The 21064-nt window shown below is 44.6% G+C and overlaps 1 protein-coding gene across 3 annotated transcripts in view; it reads right to left on the bottom strand.

Moving 5' to 3' along the window:
* RFX2 (regulatory factor X2) overlaps positions 1 to 12286 on the bottom strand; it is a 580927-nt gene extending 568641 nt beyond the window's left edge. For all 3 annotated transcript variants that reach the window (XM_069649559.1, XM_069649558.1, XM_069649560.1), the window contains exon 1: positions 12115 to 12286. The gene's annotated coding sequence lies outside the window, so the exon portion shown is untranslated. The remainder of the gene's footprint in view (positions 1 to 12114) is intronic.
* Between the last annotated feature and the right edge of the window lie 8778 nt (positions 12287 to 21064).

Here is a 21064-nt window from a genome sequence, read left to right as displayed (position 1 = left end):
AAGATTGGTAACATGTGATGAAAGACATGAGAAAAGCTTAATTGCTGATGGATGTTTGAACATAAGAGAGGAAGATACAATACCAGTGACGGAGAGATCCGGCACTGTGAAGGTGCCCAATCAAAGGTCTCTGTAAGGTATTCAGCCAATAAGTAGCATAAACGAAAGTTGAAGAATGGCAAGAACGAGAAGTCAAGTGGTCCTGCAATGGTTTAAGCAAAACCCATCGCACATTCGAAAGTCTTCGATTTTTGATACAAAGAGAAAAACTTAGAAAGGGAGATCCAAGGCCCGAGCTCGAACGAGGGAGATCCATGGTCCGAGCCCAAACGAGGGAGACCAATATTGAGCATTGTGCTAAAGGGGTCCAAGCCCAATCGAGAGGGACCAATTGTAACACTTAAAAAGGTTTAACTGTATCCTCGTGGCAGAGAAGCCAGAGTCTGTGCAAAGCTCAAACGTGCCGCCTTGCCCAGTCCTGAAAACATGAGGAAGGGAAGCCAACTACTCAACGTTCCCGACATATTTCTTGGACACTTTTTGGGTTATATTATTGTCCCACAACATTTGTGTTAAGTAGTAAGGATTGGCAATACATTTATTAGTATAGGCCCTTTTATTTGGACAGAGACTCCACTAGGACTGCGTTATTATTTGATGGTCGTAGCTTGCTCCCATACTTAGATTTAGGCTTAGATATGCGTTCAAACAACCCACTGAAATTCAATAAACACCCTTGAACTGTGATCAAGTTTGCCTGTCTTCACTGTTTGATACCATGCCTTTCTTACAGCTCCCAAAGTCTTCACGTAATGAAGTTGGGCGTCTCAAAGGTTTCATACTCAAAATCAAACTTAAGAGGTCCTCTGTGCCATTAAATGCCAAGCTCAAACCAGCTCCTTTAACATGTAGGAAGAACCGTGAAGCTGAGCTTGAAAGGATGCTGAAGGAAGGGGTCATGGACGTCAGAATGGGTGAGTCGTGGTTCTTCAAAAACCCAATGGGTCGATTGGATTATGCATAGAGCTCAGAGGTCAACAAAAACATTGTCACCAAGGTTCCCTTTTCCTAGACTGATGAAATGATTAAGGAGAGGAGTAGTTCGAAGGTGTATTCATTGTTGGATCTTAGTCTGCATATCACCAAATCCACTTGCACCTCGCTTTGCATGATATACTTGCGTTCATCACCCATGTTGGTCTATTCAAGTGTGTTAGGATGCCATTTGGGCTTATATCAGCTACCACTGTGTTTCAAAGAGTGATTCCTAACATTTTGGGTGGTGTAAGTGGTGTGAAATTCTACAAGGACATATTGGTGTGGTGCAGACAGGAGAACATGATGAGAGGCTTAAAGAGGTAGTGTGAAAGTTGGAAGTTGAATGTTTGACGCCGACCTTGGAGATGTGTAAATTTGGTAAGGCACAGGTAGACTACTTAGGTTATAGTTTGTCTGAAGATGCAGTGTGGCCCAAATTGAGCACGGTTAAGGCCATTGTAGCGATGTCAATCACCTGAGCGCAAGACCGAGGTTTGATTGGAAGAAGATGTGTGAAGAGGAATTTCAGAGGGTGAAAATGAACACGCGATCACCAGAACTGCAAGGGTTCAGAGAAGGAGACTGCACAATTGTGTACACCAATGCTTCAGAATATGGCCTGGGGGCAATGCTCATGCAAGAAGATGGTGCATGCCTCCAGGGTGCTCAAGGATGTGGAGAGCCACTATTCGGTCATTGAGCAAGAAGCTTTGGCCGGTTTGTGGCCCATAACAAAATTCATGGTGCATTCGTATGGTAGACCGTTTGTCGCTGAAACTGATCACACACCTTTGGTGGCAATGTGTTCATTATACAATTGAATTCATTATACACTGCACTTGAAGGGAGGCACATTGAGAAAATAATCTGGAACTATCATTACAGAGTACAGCCAGACGCTTCAATGCAGTTGGATAGGAGGAGCAAAGCACTCAGTCTGTGTTGATGTACTGAATAAATAATCTACCTGGTGTAAATAATATCACACTTTTTCATTGAAATCAGTCTGCCTTTGTCACAAGTAATCAGTGTGTATTTATACTGAATTCTTATCCTGTGCTTTGGTAATCTGAAAACAGTAGTTGGTGAGAAGCATCAGGTCAGCAGCATGGACAATCCGAGCAAAGAAATTTAGAATTATTCGTTTTATTTAAAATCTTCATAGGGCGCAAACGTTTCAAAACATGATTAACGGAGCACTGAACGGTCTGAACAGTAATAAATCATGGCAATAAATTCTTACAAATAAACTCTTTATAAAAATATTTTAAATACCCAACAGCCTAAAAATAAAGATACTTCATCCACTCAAATCGATTACATTGAACCTTATTTAGGAAACAAATAGGTTTTCAATTTTTTCCTGAAAATATTCAAAGATGAAGCAGTTTGTTGCCAAGCAGGAGGGCTATTCCAAAAGATTTCGGCCAGAACACTAATAGCTTATTACTGTGTACAAGATTAATTAACTTTTGCAATTTGCAGGATATATTACTAGATTACGAGAATTTCTATTTTTAGCCGACAGGTGAAGTTTTGCATTAAAATAGAAGAGATAAATGTAGGGCTTTATATATCGTACGGCCTAATTTGCAAACTCGTGCCTCTGGTGATAACCAGTGCAAGGGTTTCAAAATTGGAATAACATTTCTGGATCCAACTAGAAATGTGGCTGTTTGTTACTCCCATCGGCACACCCTTTCACCATCAACCTGGGACAAAACCAAAGATTGTCCTACAAAGTGAAACAGCATAAAACATGTTATTCCTACACTTCTATGTAAAATAATTAGTTGTCTACATTTCTTTGAGATACGACATTTCATAGTTAAATTGGAGTCCAAAATAAAGCCAAATTACTTTGCAGCAGGGTTTAAGAGGACAGCCATAGTTCAACTTGGTTCATAATTTTATCTGAAGCAAATAAAAGCAATTCCATCTCACCATCACTGGTGATGGTCTTTAGATCAGAATATAATGAAATTCTGTAGAGTTGTTGGGTCTGGCAACCTTTAAAATTCAAATGTGGTTTTAAACAGTGAAACCGCTATATAAACTGGATTGTGAAGCGGATGGAAACCAGCAACAAAATAATTGTTACTTAAGACACAACTAAAAACAAACTAATTACTTCCCTAAACGTCCACGTAAAAACCCAGGTTTGTAGACCGATTTGGCACACCTGCTGTCTCAACTTCAAAAAACCTTGTAAGTGTAAAAAGAAGGACCATTTGGGGACAGTTACGTCTCTCAAGTCCCACAGCACCCAATCAGTAATCCTTTAAGTATCCATGTATAAGATTCAGCCTTTCCTGGTCTATACTATTCTGGGATCTTATCGTCCGTTTTTTGGCAGCTCTCGCAAGGAGAAACACTCTACGGTCAACTTCACATTCCAACTACAGTCTGCCAGTTGCAATTCGTTTTTTTTTAATTTTATTACCTAGGACAAATAAAAACAGCGCCGAGAGTCTTCCCCGACCCGACGAATATTCCTTATGGGGCACACTAACAACATTCCTTAGAAGTAGCCAATAATGAGAAACAGAAAGTTTTGCAATCAATCCAGTAATCAGCAGGAGGTTTCCTGGTAGAAGCTTAGGTTTGCCGTCTTCGAAAGGAAAGGCTGTGCATGAAAGACTGGGCTCCCTGAAGCTGTATGAACCTATATGGGCTCACTCTGATAATGTATACCCGATTCTCCCTTGCCCCGTACCACAGCCTGTCTCGCATTAGTCTTTTAGCCTACCCCCGCCTTGCCCTGTGTGTTGTGGCACTGTTTTGTTGACTAAAAACATAACTTTAACGTTCCTACCTAATTTACCAGACATGTGGCGATTTGCCTAATGACTATTGTTGTAGAAATGCTTAGTACGCATCTTAGAACTATCCTGATATGTTGCCATCACATTGTTAATACTGTACAATGTGTCTGAGCTTCTTTTTCGCTTTTGCAACTTACTGGTTATATGCTCAATAAAAACCTTTTTGGAACGCATAAAAAACAGAAAATCGTCTGGCCCACAGAAGAAGCACCTACCGAAATAATGTAAGTTTTGTTTTACAAATGCAAAGCTTGAAATAACGATTAAAATTGCAGAAAGGGTCTAATCTCTGCAGCCTAGTAGATACGCCAGATAACGTGCACCTGTCCAGAGAAACTTGTCTTGCTTGAGGCATCGTTTTAGGCAGTTATGCACAGGATGTCATGAAAGTCCCAGAAACAAGTGTTGCCCTAGTGTTCATCAAAGCTTACTAGTAGCCAAAGCGTTTCTATTGTGCACAAGTTACACATTACTGGGTCAGGCAGCATGGTCACCAAGTCACTGATCTGCTTTAGAGCTGAAGAATTCCCAGGTAAAAATAGATCGGTGTATAAATAGGATGCCACTCAGACACCTACATTTGAAATAGAGTGCGTCGTCCACGTTATTTGTGCAATGATACATTAATCTACCTGGGATCATTCAGGCGACATGGCATGGACTTTAACAATTATAAAATAAAAACAATGTAGAAACAAAGTAGTCAAGCGCCCGGGCAGATGGATGCATGCTCACATCTGCATCGGAACCTCCGCCATCCGGGTTCAATGCATGTAATGGATTCGCAGTGCTGTTCATAGTTAAATAAAAATAGTGCACCATGAAAATGGGAAAGATATCGAGAAAATGGACATTGCTAATGTACCTGGACAAATGAACCGACTGAGAAAGTATTGCCTTTCCGGCACTTCAAAACGACGAGATTAAGAGACCTGTATTTTCTGGTCTGTCTTCCCCTGCAGTGAATCACATGTTGGCGGAAACACCTCAACTCGGCTACAATATTCTTGGGGTGGTTCAGCACCAAGGAACCCGAGCTGGGCAGATGGATTTGGACGACTTTTGTGTAGGCTACATTTGCAATGTGAAACCTTCCACATCCCTGCACTGCCAAATGTCACTGTGAATATGAGACGTGTGCATCCTTTTAACATGCGCACCTGCTTTAGGACTTCCAGCTCCCATCTGCTCATTTTGTACCTTAAAACGCCCTGCCTCTTCACGGCTTATGAAAAGTTAACTACGCTCTGTTCTCCTGGATCATTTTAACAGGCAGGACAGTAAACGTCCATTAATTGTCGGAGAAGTAAACTTAATGCATACACCACAGTACATGAGCCATGATGGTTCTATTAGGCATGGTTGCAAATCCAAATAGAGAGGCAATCTAGTCCAATTCTTTTACCAGCTAGAAGAGCTTTAGTGGTATGTAAAATGTGAATGAGAAAGGGTTACCGATTTAAATGGATGCACAATTATGCTGGTTATGTCCGACATACACTCGTCTTGAAGTAACCTGTCTCACTCCTAGTCAGGTGATGAGTACCCATTGACTTGCAAGATACGTGTTAATGTTCCGGAACTAAGTGTGCTGAAACGGACACATACATCCCTACAGGCAAAGGGTTTGTGTTTCAGTGGTCATCCATTCACGTGAGCAGTGTACACAAATACATATTGACTGGGCCTTTTGAAAGAACATCCAAAAATCATCCTTGGGAGGTGCCTATGACAAAAACGAAATAACTGCAGCCAGAAAGCTTGGGGAATTTACTCTGCGTACTCAGCAGAGCTAGAAACCAAGTGGAAATTAGCCAATCTACAGTCTAAGGACAGACTGAATAAGAGGGGCTGAAGATTTCCGGGATCCTGGGATATGCATGACTACACTGTGAGAACAAGAATATTTTGCTTACTGCAACTCCTGTTCTCCAGCATTGGTATCTTTCCTAGATTCATATGTTTTGAATATTCCCCGTTGGCAGACTGGGAAGCCTCAACAACCTCAGTATTTCATTATACAATAAAGAAAAAACGGCTCACTTTTGTAGCCCATCACCCTCTTTTGGGTGTATTTGGCCTCAGCCAATGTGACATCGAGTACCTAGAACCACCCTGAATGCCTTCTTCAGATTCTAACCCCAGAGAAGTTATTATATTTATAGAGTACAGACCTAGCTTCGAGAAGCAACGGAGCGCTTTACATAGGTATACAACAAAACAGATGCATAACGAAACACATTTAAGAGGTAAAAGCAGAACAGATATACAGCGGGGGTAGGACACAGAGGAGGGTACAGCTGTACCATGTGGTGAGGAGGAGAGAGAGGCAGGTAGCACGAGGGGTGATGGAATGGCCTAGGTGTTGAGGAGGAGAGATTCCTTGAAGTGTGTCTCAAGTTCTTTTCTAAACTGTACGAGTGTGGAGTGAGTCTGATGCTGGCGGGGAGGAAGCTCCACAGTATTAAGGCATAGGCCGGTTTTCTCATCCTTTCCTTTTTGCAGCGGCGATTTTAAGTCTGCACGCGTCCTGGCTTCTGGTGGTGTGCTGTCCGCCGGAGATGCTGAGTTTCTCCACGGGGTAACGCTGACTGTCTTACAGAGGATGCAGCAAGACTTGAAGGCGATTTGTGTGTGCAGTGGGAGCCAGTGAAGGCCGGGCTGATGTGGTTGTATCTGCATAGACCCTTGATGAGGCAACACACTTCTCACAGGCACAAAGGAGGACGAGAAGAGGCCATCGATGAGTGCAATGCCCCGATCCAGGTGGGATTTCAGCCTTTTTACCCCACGGCCAATGGTGGGCACATGTGAATCCATGAAAGATACCAAATTGGGCAACCGGAGTTACAGGTAAGCACCGTACTCCTCTGGCATTGGATCTTTGCTTGATTCACATGCTTTTAATAGGACAACAGTTACATGCAGAGATAAATGGTGGTGCAAGTTCTGTCATTCCAGGCAGTAGTGTTTCACGAAGGCGTACAGCACTGCCCAGGGAGCCACTCTAATATCGGCCAGAGGGATACCTGCCACCAACTCTGCCGATGACCCCACCGGTCACGTGGAATGGGTCTGAATTGGCCCTTGTAGGAGTCTATTTGCTTCTTTATATTTATAAAATAGAGGACATCACCCACCGGGCTATGCCTTGCCAAAGGCTACAAACAATTGAGGTACATCTAAATTAGCTTGTTCTGTCCAGATCAAATTTTAAGGCCCCACATAGGTCCAGCGAGCGCAGGGCTGTCTCAGTTGGAGTAGATGGATTACAAAAGAAAGTCAGCAGAACTATTTCTGACTGTGCATGGAAGTTCTTATGAATGCGCCAGCAGGAATGTCACTTTCCACGACACATACCAATTATACAAGCGCGACTAGGACTGTATTTAGACTACATTGTGGTGGTTGTTTTTTTCTTCAGTGCGTACATGCGAAAGACACCCTCAAATTGTTTTAGGATTCCTTCACTATAGAGTAGCGGGGTCGGTCCTCCTTTCCATTATACCTGGAGAGTGCAGCTAGATGCACTTTGATGGAGGAGTGTGAAAGGCCCTCTTTTGCAAACATCAAGTCCGGCAACAAATGGTGCAATTTGATGTCTAGAGGGTCCTGTTGTTTTTGAGCGCACCATTTACAGAAGCTTCACCACTTGTATTCTTATTTGTTAGTAGAGCTGGCTCTGGCCGCGTTTAGGACTCCCCGACAGTCCTGCAGTGGTGGTATGTTGAAGAATTCTACGAAATCAGGAGCCAAGTGTTAAGGTTCAGAGAACCAGGATCACGGTGAAGGACTTGTCCGTTATGCTGCAATAGCAAGTCAGACGCCTTCCTTAGGGACATAGGCCGGTTTTGCACTAGATGAAGACGACCGAATACCAGGCTTGCCTCGGCCATACCGGGCCTACGAGAATGATCTTGCACCTGTACACTGACATTTGAAGAACCTTCCAGATCACTGGGATAGGTGGGAACGCATATGCAAACATCCCTTCCCTGGTCAGTGTGACGGCATCTCCTAGAGAATCTTTCTAATCAGTGTGTGCATAAGACCTCCCATGTGCTGTTGGTTTTGTCACTTTATATTTCTTATTTCAGAATAGAACACACGGGTCCATGTTTGCTTTTAAAAGTTACATGCTCCCAATGGAAGTGTTCTAGGGAACCTAAGCTTGCAGCAACCTATAACAAGCATTAAGCAGGGTCAGTGCCTAATTTGTAAGAAAATAAGTCTCAGGGCCCAAATATTTTCTTGCACATCACTGACATTGTTGCAGGCAGCTCCCAGCCCATTGACACCACCCATGCCTGCTTCATACAGTACCAACATAATTGGTGTTATGGCTGAAAATACCAGCAGTTTATTGGTGGTGATGGATGCATGGTGTGATTTACAGACACCAATCGACATAATATTTAAGCGTTTCTCAAAAACACATTTTTGTTAATATTTTTCTCTGATTTTACTACTGGCAAGGGGACCATCTTAATCAAGCAACAGAAAATAAGAGCCAACGTGATATCCTTCTAGGGTAAATCATTGGACAGAGGCAGGCAAAATCATTAATGAACTACTGAACATGCATGTCAAACGATGCTCTAAGATCATCTACCTTGGTTTGGCACTCTGATATTGGCCTTTTCACTGACCTTGCCTCTGTGTTGAGGCTGTTGGCTGGTGAATGTCCTGTTGTCAACTCATTGTGCTGGTTATTACAGTAGAGAACTTGCAGCAATGTCAAGCAAGTTGATTGCTTCGGGCATGGCCAGCATCAGTGCCACATTATCACTTTCTAACTCATTGTTATTCATGGAAATTGATAACTAGCCATGCCCTGTGAACCTGGGCTATCAAGTTCGTGAACAACAACGAACAACCCTGGGAGGAAGAGACCCAGGTCAGTACATACTGTTGACTTTATATTACTATGACCGATTGACAGTTCAAATAATAAAGTTGCCACAACACCGCAACATAATCAGGTTATGATTACAGATAAGTACCTGGACTCAGAAATAAATGCTTGAGCTGAGCCATGGCAAGCCTCCCCCAAAACCCCACCCCTGAGAAGGGTCCAAAATGGTGTGGGAGCAAGTGCATTTAAAATTACCTTTTCATAATAATGCAGAGAATAATTACACTGGATGTGCAGGTTAACACCAAGTGTGCCTTTGAGATATTGAACTTGTGTAAATAAACAATTTGGTGCACTTTCCATAAACACCCATGTAGTCAATTCAATTGATGTCTGGATATGACACAGAATACAGTTAAAAGAGACTCACAAGCAAGAACATTTTGTGAGCTGTTGAATACCATGATGTGTGACTGAAAGGTAAGGAGCTACTAGTTGGCTTCTATTTGCGTATATAGTGGATGTAACCAAATGTCAAGAGCACTAGAATAATCTGTGTCCATTTTAGATAGAGACAAAATATGCTGGTGAAAGTGCCTATAAAAAATGTAATTTGCACTTTCTTTTGGGTATGTTAGTTATGGTGTCTTGTGTATTTTATTGACAAAAGTAAAACAAATCAAAGAAGCACCAAATAGAACAGAATCAAAATGTTCTAGATTCCCCAGGCTCACGAATTGCATGTATAATTTGCTACGTAAAATTTCAATGTACTACCGAATATGTTCGTCATGAAGAACCATGGCCAAGAAACGAGTAGTTCAACCTCCTAAGCGTCTATCCTGCCCTCGTGAGGGCCCCCAACTAACATCTCCTCAAATTAGGAAATACATTCACACATTGGGGGCAAACAAGAACACTTCAAGGAGCCATCTGAAGAATTAAACGTATTGTGGCTTATATATGCAATTGCTCATACTCGCAAACAAACAAGACTGAGAACGTGGGCTCATGTTGCCGTGAAATGCGCAAATTGTAGGATATCCAACTGATGTTTTAATAGTTTCAGGTAATTAATACAGAGATAATTATACTGCCTTTTAGCAACAAAAGAAGTATTTTAGGGCACTGAAAGAAATTTCAAAGTTGTATCTGTTAAAAGCATTGTTTTGCATGCCTACAAATGTTTTCCCAATGACATGTCACTCTGCACACACATGCTGCCAATTAGAAAGCAATTGGTTCACTTTCCAACACATACTGCATCAGTACGACCTAAATCACTCATGTGGAGGTTACATGAGCAGTTAAATGTTGGAAGCGCATTCGCATGCGTTTGTAAATAGCTATGCGGATTGTTACTTAGTAGGTACTACCTAATATTCGCACCGCCACCCCCATGCTGGTCCCCGACAACCCTTGGAACGCACATCTTCTGTAGGTTTGGTAGAACTGTATTCATACGCGCAACACTGCACAAGTTAAGCCAGTGTGCAAATCCAGCAGTAGTAAAATATTTTAGGAATCTGAGACAGGCAGAGAGAGGGCTTCTGTGAACCACGTGTACCTTGCGCCTTCACGAGAATGGATTTGCTAAAAGTAAACTCACACTTTGACGGAAAACATAATTATGTGCTTCCTCCCAGCTGTCATCACAGCCCAATAAAATAAAGCTCGTTATTGGTACTTGTGGTTACAATTACTTGCTTGGGTTGACAGGACAGAGACTAGCGAATGGCAAAAAAGTACAACAACCTCAAGTCTATATCTCAGATGGCTTAAAAACTAGAGCAGCAACATAGGAACAATTGCAAGACAGAGGGGGGGGGGCACACACACCATTAAATCGCTTTAAAGAGTAGAAGCAACTCTTGAAAATTGTACAGTTAAGGAGGAGACTGTTTTGCTTCAAAATAAAGCAGCAATAACGCGAATGGTCGACGTCCACCGCAGCATAATTTGGTAATCCGGACATGTCTCTGGGGAATACACAGTAGAAAAACAAAAACCGATAGCCCTCTCTGTCAAACAGGTTTGCTTTCCAATGTAAACACAGCGCGGGAAGCAGGGTCATGTTTCTCCAATACATAATGGTCACGTTTACAAATTCAAAAACGATTAAGGCACAAGCCATATGAACTGAAAGGAGAACCACTGACAGGCCATGACGTCACATACAGCAGACAGGCTGCCAGAGAGAATATTTATGCGGCCCGGGAGGAGGGAGGGGTCTACTGTAGCGCAGTCAGCGGGACGGCTGCCCTAAAAGACAGCACAACAAGCAACAATGTAAATAACATTATATGGGGCGCTTACTTTGCAGTCAGTGAAATGAATGTGTTGCTACGGACGGGAGATGCAACATAAATTGCAACAAAGTTTGGGAAAAAAAATGTCTCCACCATCGAAAGCGCTCACGCCATCCAAACCCTGTGTGGGTAGTACAACTGGGTGTGGGGGGTGGGCAACAGATGATGATGCGGCATAAATTATGCATATACGACTTGCTTCCCTGAGATGTATTTTAACTGAACACAAATCTAACGTTTAACTTTGTTGTGCCTCTGTAGTCATTCTGATGACTTAGTCAATTCTGATCGCCCAGCAGCACAAGATGGGGTTGAGGGTATGGATGTCACGGAAGGTGGTGAGATCTACGTTTTTCGTCATCTTAGAAGAGGGCGGAGGGGTGAGCTTCCAGTGACAAGTGCGTGAACAGGGAATAAATGCTCAACAGGAAACAAGAAGCAAATCTATAAAACTGCGATAAACCAAGATCCGCTAAAGGACAGGGAGATAAGACACATCGTGAAAGAAGGCAGGGCAACAACAGAAACGAATGCAAAGAAAAACAAACACACGAGAGGCGCAGAAGGAAAAAGAGGAACGAGCAAAAATGTAAAAGGACTTGCAAATAAATTAAGATGGTAACAAAAGTGAAGACATGAACCTGGGAATGTAAAGGACAACGATAAATAAGGGGATAGAGCCGAGGAAGAAAAAACTATAGGGATGAAATAAATTGTTACATTAAGAGTAGGAAAAGATGAGGAGTGTGAAATGTGGAAAGTGACAGAACTGAGTGTGGGCAAAGAGGAACGGAATAACGTAGCGATAAAGAGAGAAAAGGAAAGTAGTGGGGGGAAAGTTAGGTTGAAGTTAGTAAAGTGTGCCCCGTGGCGGTTCAATAAGCTAAGGCGGTGTCCTAAGCGAACAGCTCGGCCCAAACCCCGGCGATGAGTACGATCACCTCTACGGGTCAGTCGCAGTTCCCGGGAAAGTGACAGAAAGTTTGCCTTTCACAGCATGGGTCACACAGTACACTGGACACCACCCGAGCTGGCCTGTCCTTTGCCATCGAAACCAACTAGCCCCTTTGCCACCTCCCCGCATCACCTGGCCGGGCCACGCCGGGCCTCGTTGCCGGGCAGTGCCGCAGTAGCCTCCTCTGCTCTGGGCCTGTGCCGCCGCCGTCGCTCTCCAGCGCGTTGCTCCCGTTGGCAAGTAACAGTCTCCACGGCTACAGTCACTATGGCGCGCGGGGGTCTCGAGGCAACAGTTGCTACCCTCTCCTGCCTACGTCACCAACGGCAACCTGCCTCTGAGCCACGCCCATGTTCCGCCTCCTCTTCTGGCAACTGGCAGGCGGTTGGAGGCTATGGCCATCTTTCACCTATTCTTTAAGTTGATTGGTTGAAATATCTCTCCGCTCCTTTCATGTCTTTGTGCGACGAAAGAAATACGGATATCTTATTGGCCCAATTGATCGTCATTCATTTTGTGTGCTTAGAGACACTACTTTTTCCCACCTACTTCCGGAATGACGCCAGCGGTTCACACACTTTGGTTCGGTGATCTCCAGCTGAGCGGCCGGGAGAGGGGTATATAGTGGATGGCGCTATGTGTGGCGGGAGAGATAACGGACACAAAAGGAAGACAACCATAACAATCCAGTACTTAAGTGAACCAACCACCGAGCATTTCTTAATTGTTCATTAAGACGCGATAAATAACAATTTTGTATTTCAAATAGTCTAATGTTGCACATTCGCATGGATCTTGTGCTTAGATTTATATTGTATATATATACTATATATACTATATATGTCTGTATGTATATCTATATAGAGACCAGAGAGCAATATAGAGAGGCAGCCTCGCGAGAGCATGGCCTGTGCATGATCTCGCAAGACTACAGACACGAGGTGCGCGGCTCGGCGGAAAAGTGATTATGAGCAGATTGAAGGGCAGGAGAGCCTTGATGGAAGAAAAAACCCCGTTGTGGTTGTTAAGGCTGAACGTGGCAGTATAACATGTAAGTAGTAGTCCTCGTAATCTTGAACTGAGTTTGAGAACAACAAGAATCCCACAAAACTGTGGAGCGTGGTAATCGAACATACAAGTCCATGAATGTCCTCTTGAACTGATCGGAACGAATACAACTGAAAAAGCCCAACTGAACATTGGACTTAGCAATCCTAATGAACTCCAGGAATATTCAGAAATCAAAAGCTTAAGGTAGAATAAGGAGCTAAGAGGTAGCTATTAAAGAAAAGTGATACTGACAGAGAAGACAGAAAAGAAAGGGTAAATAAACCTTAGCCAAAGCGTCAAGGAGCAAAAGGCAGAGCTAAAGGAGGAAGTTGTTAGAAATCAGGGAGAAGAACAGCCGATAGAATCAGGAACAGAGAGAAGTAAAAGCGCTAGGAAAGAGTGAGCGGAAGAAGAATTGAAGAAACTACCGCGAGAGGGAGCGGTAAGGAAAGGTGCACCGTCAAAGGAAGCCGGACCAGGTGCAGAGTAAAGTCAGAAGACTTGTAACATGGTTACGAGTGGGAGAGTGTACAAAGGAGACAACTAAACGGAATTATGGTAAGAAGGAAAAATATGACCGCTAAGGTGTGGAAAAGCTAACAGACAGCATCGCAAGGCGCGGAACAACAAGAGAGAGAGAAACCAAGAGTAAACAAATATACAATGAATTCCAGACCGATAGAATCACCTAAAAGGTAGAAGGATAGTAGAATAAGCACGAAGGAGGACAGAGAGGCAAAGAGCAACAAGATAGAAAGAATCAGAGCTACAAAGGCTGGTACAACAGGAGCGAAGTACAAAAGAAGCACTAGTTACCAAGAGACTGATACAACACGCAGAGTAACAGGTAGTGTCTGTAGAAATAGAGGCAGCAGCCATCTTAGGGGAAAAAAAATATGGTTCAATTTCCAGCCATACTAACGCATCCTCCACCGGCTCCAGCATTTCTACTGCCGGCGCATGACAGTATGCCCTTTCTTTCTCTGCACCCCTCTAGGCTTAGCTGGGTGAAGCCAATGGGAGCGTTGAACCAATCTGGGAGCATGGGTATGGCTCGAAGATTCCCAGGTCTTTTCAGAAGAAGGGTAACCCTTCTAGTGCACAAGATACGGGAGGACCCCACGTCTGTATCTGGAGTCCATGAGTCTTGAGACTTTGTATTCTTCCGGATCAGGGGGTGTTGTGGTCTTGAGCAAACGAAACTTCCGCTTGAATGAGTCATCAGTGTATACTTTGAGGAGAGAGATATGAAACACAGGATGCACTCTTTTTAGATGATGTGGCAGCTTCAATCTAAATGTGACGGGGTTGATCCTGGAAGAGATCGGAAAGGGACCAATATAGCGATGAGAAAACTTCCCGCAATGTACCCAGCAAGGGAAGAATTTAGTTGACAACCATACTAATGCACCTGCCTTCCATTCAGGATTAGACCTTCTGCCACGGTCACCAAGGCTCTTGTACACCTTGCGACTCTCCTCAAGAGAACCCAAAGCCTTCTTAAGTATGTGTTAGAGATTGGTAAGAAGACTATCAAATGCAGGGGATTTGGTAGGTGAAAATCAACTCCAGGGTAAGTGTTGAGGATCGTACCTGTAAGTACACAGGAAAGGACTCATACTGATAGCTGAGTGTTTGGTGCTGTTGTAGGCAAACTCTGCCATGGGGATGTAGTCTGAGCAGTCATCCTGTTCAGAGTTACAAAAGCATTGAAGGTACTGCTCCAGATTGGCATTTAGACGCTCGGTCTGGCCGTTGGTCTGCGGATGGTATCCTGAAGACAGGGCTATATGTATACCGAGTTGTTCACATAGAGATGGACAGAATTTGGAAGTAAATTGGGTTCCTCGATCAGACACGATCGTGCGGGATAACCCATGTAGCCTCACCACATCCCTGACAAATACAGTGGCAGTCTCGGGTGCAGAAGGTACACCCTGAAGGGCAGAGAAATGTGCCATCTTACTGTAGGAATCTACAGCTACCATAATAGCTGTGCAGTTCTTAGAAGGTGGTAAGTCAACAATAAAATCTGTGGATACATGTTCCCAAGGCCTCGAAGACAGTTCTTTTTGTTGGAGTAGACCTATCGGCCTCTGTCGGGATACCTTGTTGGAAGCACAAACAGGACAGGATTTGACATAGTTCTTCATGTCCAAGCTCATGGAAGGCTACCAGAATCTTCTGTAAATGAGGTCTAAAGTGGCCTTTTGACCCTTGTGACCAGACATGGGTATGTCATGGCACCACTTCAGGGCCCGAGTATGGAGGGTCTGGGAAGGTAAGTAAAGAGCATGTTTATGGAACAGTAGTTTCCCACTCTGGATCCTCAAGTCAAGAGTGAGAACTTCCCTTTTACAGGCTTTGGTTGCATCTTGTACCTCCTGGCGAAAAGGATTGACCAAGGCAAGAAACCTCTTGTTATGCAGCAGTGGCTCATTACCATGGTAGACTCCTGAATCCTCCCCCAGACTGTGAGATAAGGTGTCTGCCACCACGTTCTTAGAACCTGGAATGTACGTGATGACAAAGTCGAAATGAGAAAAGTAGTAAGCCCACCTGGCATGCCTCGAATTCTTGCACTCCATCTGTTGGAGAACCTTCAGGTTACGGTGGTGTGACAAAGCAGGAGGAGACGAGTCAGATCAGAGTATTATTCAGAGCCAGTTAGAGAATTGTCAGCAAGCCATGAAGCCTGAAGTGTTGAAGCCTGAAGTGATTAGGATGTCAGCATGAGTCATGAAGGGAGGGTCTCTATCGCTATAAGATAGGCATGTCTTTGACCCAATGATGAGTGAAAGATTGAGTTAAGGTGCTTTCTTTTAATACTGTCTCTCTGTTAGGTTTTCGTTTTGGGAAATAACAGCAGTTGGGATATGAGGAGGAGGCTGTTATATCAGAGGAGGAAGCCGTGTTTGAATGGGCCTATTGACCTCTGTTCACAGCAAAATTAAGTAAGGATGCTCCTGTTGAGCAACGTTTGGTGAGTTAAGCAAGTCCCAAGAATTCGAAGAGATTCCTTGAAGGAGACGCTACCAGTACGAACCGGAGGACACAGTGTTTATGTGGCCAGAACGTGTGTGAAGCTCCAGCTGAGAAGGAGCTCTGAAGTGCTGAATTCTTCGCTCTGGGCCTCCACCATTGCGAGGCAGGAGCCAACATTGTGAGCTGGGCTGAGACGGGCCTCCCAGCTGACACGCAGCGCCACAGCTCCTGTAAGCTATGAAGCCGCAACACAGCAGGCGCCAGCTGATTCAGGCCCCAACGGAAAGAGGAGGGGCCGGGAGTCTGCAGAGGCCGCCGCGCCTCCTTCTACACAGCTGATCGGTGCCGTGACATCGATCAAAGAGGTTGTGCTTTGAGAAGGGCTGCCACACGAAGAATCTGTCAGAACGAGGTGAGCGGGGAAAAGCAGATTGATAAGCCAGGCCACGGGAGGAAATATATACAATGAACTATGAGATGTGAAGGGAACTGGAACGTTGAGGAGTGAACCAGAGAGAAGGAGTGAGAGACTTTTGTAACTTTCAAACAAACCAGCATAACGTTAGGCCAACGGAGGAATGAAGCTCACTGGGCCCAGTTTTCTCTTGTTCAAAACCTGAAGACCCTATTTTGAACTTGTGGGGAACAAATAGTAGACAAAGTAATGGGGAGATGAGCCCATAATCTAAGGACCAGCTATCTAGAGGCCTGGTTACCCAAAGACTGATGTTCGGTAGTAAAGTACAGTTTTTGACACATATATAACAGCATAGACTATATTTTGTTATCTCAAAGTTAATAAAAGTTAATTACAGTTCCACTTAGACTGTGTCCAGAGTGGTCATTTTCACCCACTTTTTCACAATTTGGTGGCAGCGGTGGGATTGACTGGAACACGATGGAGGAATTGATAAAGACCTTAAGTGAGGGACATCAGTTACTACAGCAGGTCCTCCAACTTCAAAGTCAGCAGGTGCAGGCCGATAGACAAGCCTTCCAACAGGCTTTGCAGGTCCAGCAGGCCCAGTTATTGGAAGCCACAAACATGAGAAATCGCACCCCAGTAGCCACTTCGGTCCTTCAAAAGTTTTCCAGCAGTGAAGACCCCGCACATTTCTTTGTCAATTTCGAAAGGGTTGCCCGGAATGCTCAGTGGCCCCCCGAGACGTGGTGTCATTACATTGCACCACTTATGACCGGGGAAATGCAAAGTGCCTACCAGGCAGCAAACCCAGCTGGGGACACCGCTTACGTAGACATGAAACGGGTGGTGCTTGAGCGGCTGGGTCATGACGACGAAGCCTACAGGATCAAGTTTAGAGACACTAGGCTCATGTCGGAGGAAACACCCCGTCAGCTATTTTACCGAATAAAAGAACTAGGGGAAAAGTGGATGCAGATACATACCTCAACCACACATGAGGTGGCAGAGAAAGTCATAGTGGAACAGTTTATAGAAGCTTTGCCTTTGCCAATGCAGAGGTGGGTTAGACAACACCATAGACCCTCTTTGGTTGAAGCAGTCAACATCGCCTCTGGACAGGCATCGAAGGCTGGACAGGCAAAGCTGATGGTCTATCCCTCCACACCTAAGAGCTGGGGAAGCCAGCGACTTTGAACAACCGAACCTTAGGCAGCTCCCGTTGGCCAAATTCAATGATCAGGAAGCCGGAATGGGAGGGAGGAAGACTCCGACCTTTCCCTGAAGCCACCGGGACATCACAGCTGTCCAGGCCACCCAGTCTCAATGCAAGAGGTCCCCAGTGCTTTGAGTGTGGCGAATGGGGCCACCTAGCTCGGCTATGTCTGAGAAAAATCAAGGCGGAACCGATGGATGGGGGAGTTATGGAATCGGCTAAAGAGGTCAACCTGACTGGACCTGTCCCAAATCGGAAGAACACGTATCCATATGTCTGTGAAGCGGAGGTAGAGGGGCAACCTACCAGAGCATTGCTGGATTCGGGGAGTTTGCAAATGGCTGTAAATCCGGAGCTGGTAGGTGATGTAGAGAATTTGAAAGAAAGAATTCCCATCAGATTTGTGCATGGTGATGTAAAGATGTATCCAGCTAAGGAGATCTGGGTAAAGCTAGCAGGGGAATGAATGACTGTGAAAGCCGCAATAATGCCTGCGCTGCCTGAACCTTTGTTAATTGGCTCTGATGTGCCTGATCTTCCTCGGCTGATCCTAAAACTAGAGAAACAATGATTAAAAGAGGCTCCTTTCTATAATCACGAAATTCCATCACTATCGTGTAAGGCAAGGAAGAGTAAAACTCAGAAGAAGAGGGAAAAACAGGCCTGGGTCGAAAAGAACATGTATCCCATAGCTGTAGACTGGAAAATAGATGAGCAAGGGGATAGTTTTCGCATGGCCCAAGAACTCGACCCCCTTCTGAAAAATGCAAGAGATTCAACAGGAATCGAGGCAAAGGGGAAAACTCCCCATTTCGTCAAAGAGAATGGTTTGTACTACCGAGTGACTAGTACTTCTGACAAAGAATCTGTCTGACAGTTGTTAGATCCTAGCAAGTATTACCGGACAGTCCTTGAAGTTGCCCATCTTCAAATTGGGGAGGGCCATCTGGGAGTTGAAAAGACTACGTAGAATATTCTAGCTAGATTTTACTGGCCGGGAGTATATGGTCGAGTGGCACGCTTTTGTCAACAGTGTCCTGCGTGTCAAAAAAAGAATCGACCAAATGTAAGCAAGGCTCCTCTCCAATCAATGCCTCTGATTTTAGAACCATTTCAACGAATAGGAATGGACATAGTAGGATCGCTAGATCCCACAAGCAGAGGGCACAAGTATTTGCTGGTGATTGTGGATTACGCCACTAGGTACCCTGAGGCTTTTCCCTTACAATCCACGACTGCCCAACAGATATGTGATGTCCTAGTACCATTCATCTCAAGGGTGGGTATTCCCAAGGAAATAGTCATGGATAGGGGTAGTAACTTCATGTCAGCGGTCCTCAAACAAGTATGCGAAACTCTATATATCCAGCAACTCCGAACAGCGGTTTATCATCCTCAAGCAGACGGTCTGGTTGAGAGATACAAACAGACGATAAAACAGATGCTGAGAAAGACCATACAGCCAGGGGAACGAAATTGGGAAAGGGCCCTACCATGGATTCTAATGACATTGAGGAATACGCCCCAGTCTTCGACAGGATATGCCCCATTTGAACTGTTATTCGGGAGACCAGTGAGGACCTTGCTGGACATCATGAAAGAAGCTTGGGAAGAGCAGTCTAATTCTGAGAGTACTCTGACAGAATATGCTTCAGAACTGAAGGCAAGAGTGGAGAAACTTCAGTCAGTGACCCAGAGTCACCTACAACAAGCCGCAGGAAGACAAGAACAGTATTACAATCAGAAGTCGAGAATGAGTAGCTTTCAAGTAGGAGATCAAGTCCTTGTACTTTTACCCACAACTGAAAATAAAATGCTAGCATTGTGGTAAGGTCCCTATACCGTTTAAGAAGTCTCGGGGCCAGTGACTTACAGAGTTCGCCAACCTGAAAATAAAATCCCTCTTCAGACCTATCATGTCAACTTACTAAAGAAATGGACTTATCCAGAGGCGATGATCGCTATGATTAATCTGGAGGAGGGGTCGGCAGAGTACCTGCCCACTTCTGAGGCTCCGCTTGGGAGAGAAGCTTTAAATATCAACTCTGAGCTCTGTCCGGAACAACGAGAAGAGCTGTCCAAGTTACTAGACCAGTATTCAGAATTGTTTTCGTCATTACCAGGAAAAACAACACTAACATGCCACCACATTCAGACCAATCCAGGGGCAAAAGTAAGAATGCGACCATATAGGATTCCAGAAGCTAGGCTACAGGCCGTAGAGAAAGAAGTACAAGAGATGCTTCGGATGGGGGTGGTGGAATACTCGCATAGTGATTGGTGTTCACCTCTGGTGATGGTGCCGAAACCGGACGGGAGCATTCGCTTCTACATGGATTTTCAAAAACTAAATGAAGTGTCCAAATTCGATGCGTATCCCATGCCCAGAATCGACGACTTGCTGGAGAAGCTTGGGGAGGCAAAATACCTTACCACCATTGATTTGACCAAGGGTTACTGGCAAATTCCGTTGTTTCCCGAGGACAAGGAAAAGACCGCTTTCGCTACACCTAGTGGGCTGTTCCAATTTACTGTCCTTCCATTCGGACTTCATGGCGCCCCAGCCACCTTTCAAAGACTAATGAACCACCTGATAAAGGGCCATGAGGGTTACATAGGGGCATATTTGGATGATATTGTGGTGTATAGCCAGAGTTGGGCCGATCACGTGGGCCATTAAACTGCAATTTTCCAGACTTTGAAGGAGGCATGTTTACACGTAAACCCAAAAAAAAATAAACCTGGCCAACCCATTGTAAAGACCGGTAGGGGGTGTCTGTACTTCCGCTCTCTATATGGTAGAGGAGAGGCACAGAGGACCCCAGCCAAGATTCTCTATTATTGGTACGTGGTCGAGCAATCAAGGCCTAGCTTCTCAGGAGGTGATGCGGGCTGGTTCTTAAGTACAGTGCAGTCCCCGAACCCCCACAAAGGAATGTCCACACACTGTATTACTGAAAACACAGTCTTCATATAATTAATATTCAAAGGTATGTACACGATCACAATAACGCACTTTGTACTTGGAAGTCAATAATGATAAATATATACACGTCTAGAGTGGTACCACTAATGTTATCAAATCTCATTAAAGTGCATCAACTGTACGGTTAAAATGTCACACAGATCAATAACGAGTAAACCAGCAATAGAGATAGGAAGGAACGCAAGATGGTTGAAACAATAGGCAGAACACTGGCCCCTACCTCTAGGCGCAGTTCTGTGTGGGGATCCCCCCACCTGGGCAACCTGTAAATAAAGATATATAGCACAAGCCCAGTCCAAATGTTCAATAGTCTTACTTCTCCCTGTTAAGGTTTTACCCCCCCAATGTACCTGGTGGAGTAGAGTTCTCCGACGATGCGCCGACCGATCCTTCTTGAGTGCCTCCCTTTCAGGCCGGAGCCACG

Source organism: Ambystoma mexicanum, chromosome 1p (assembly GCF_040938575.1).
Source record: "Ambystoma mexicanum isolate Mex_15411 chromosome 1p, UKY_AmexF1_1, whole genome shotgun sequence".
NCBI classification, from domain to species: Eukaryota; Metazoa; Chordata; class Amphibia; order Caudata; family Ambystomatidae; genus Ambystoma; species Ambystoma mexicanum.
The sequence above is the reverse complement of the archived record's forward strand: the minus strand, read 5'-3'. Positions and strand labels throughout refer to the sequence as shown.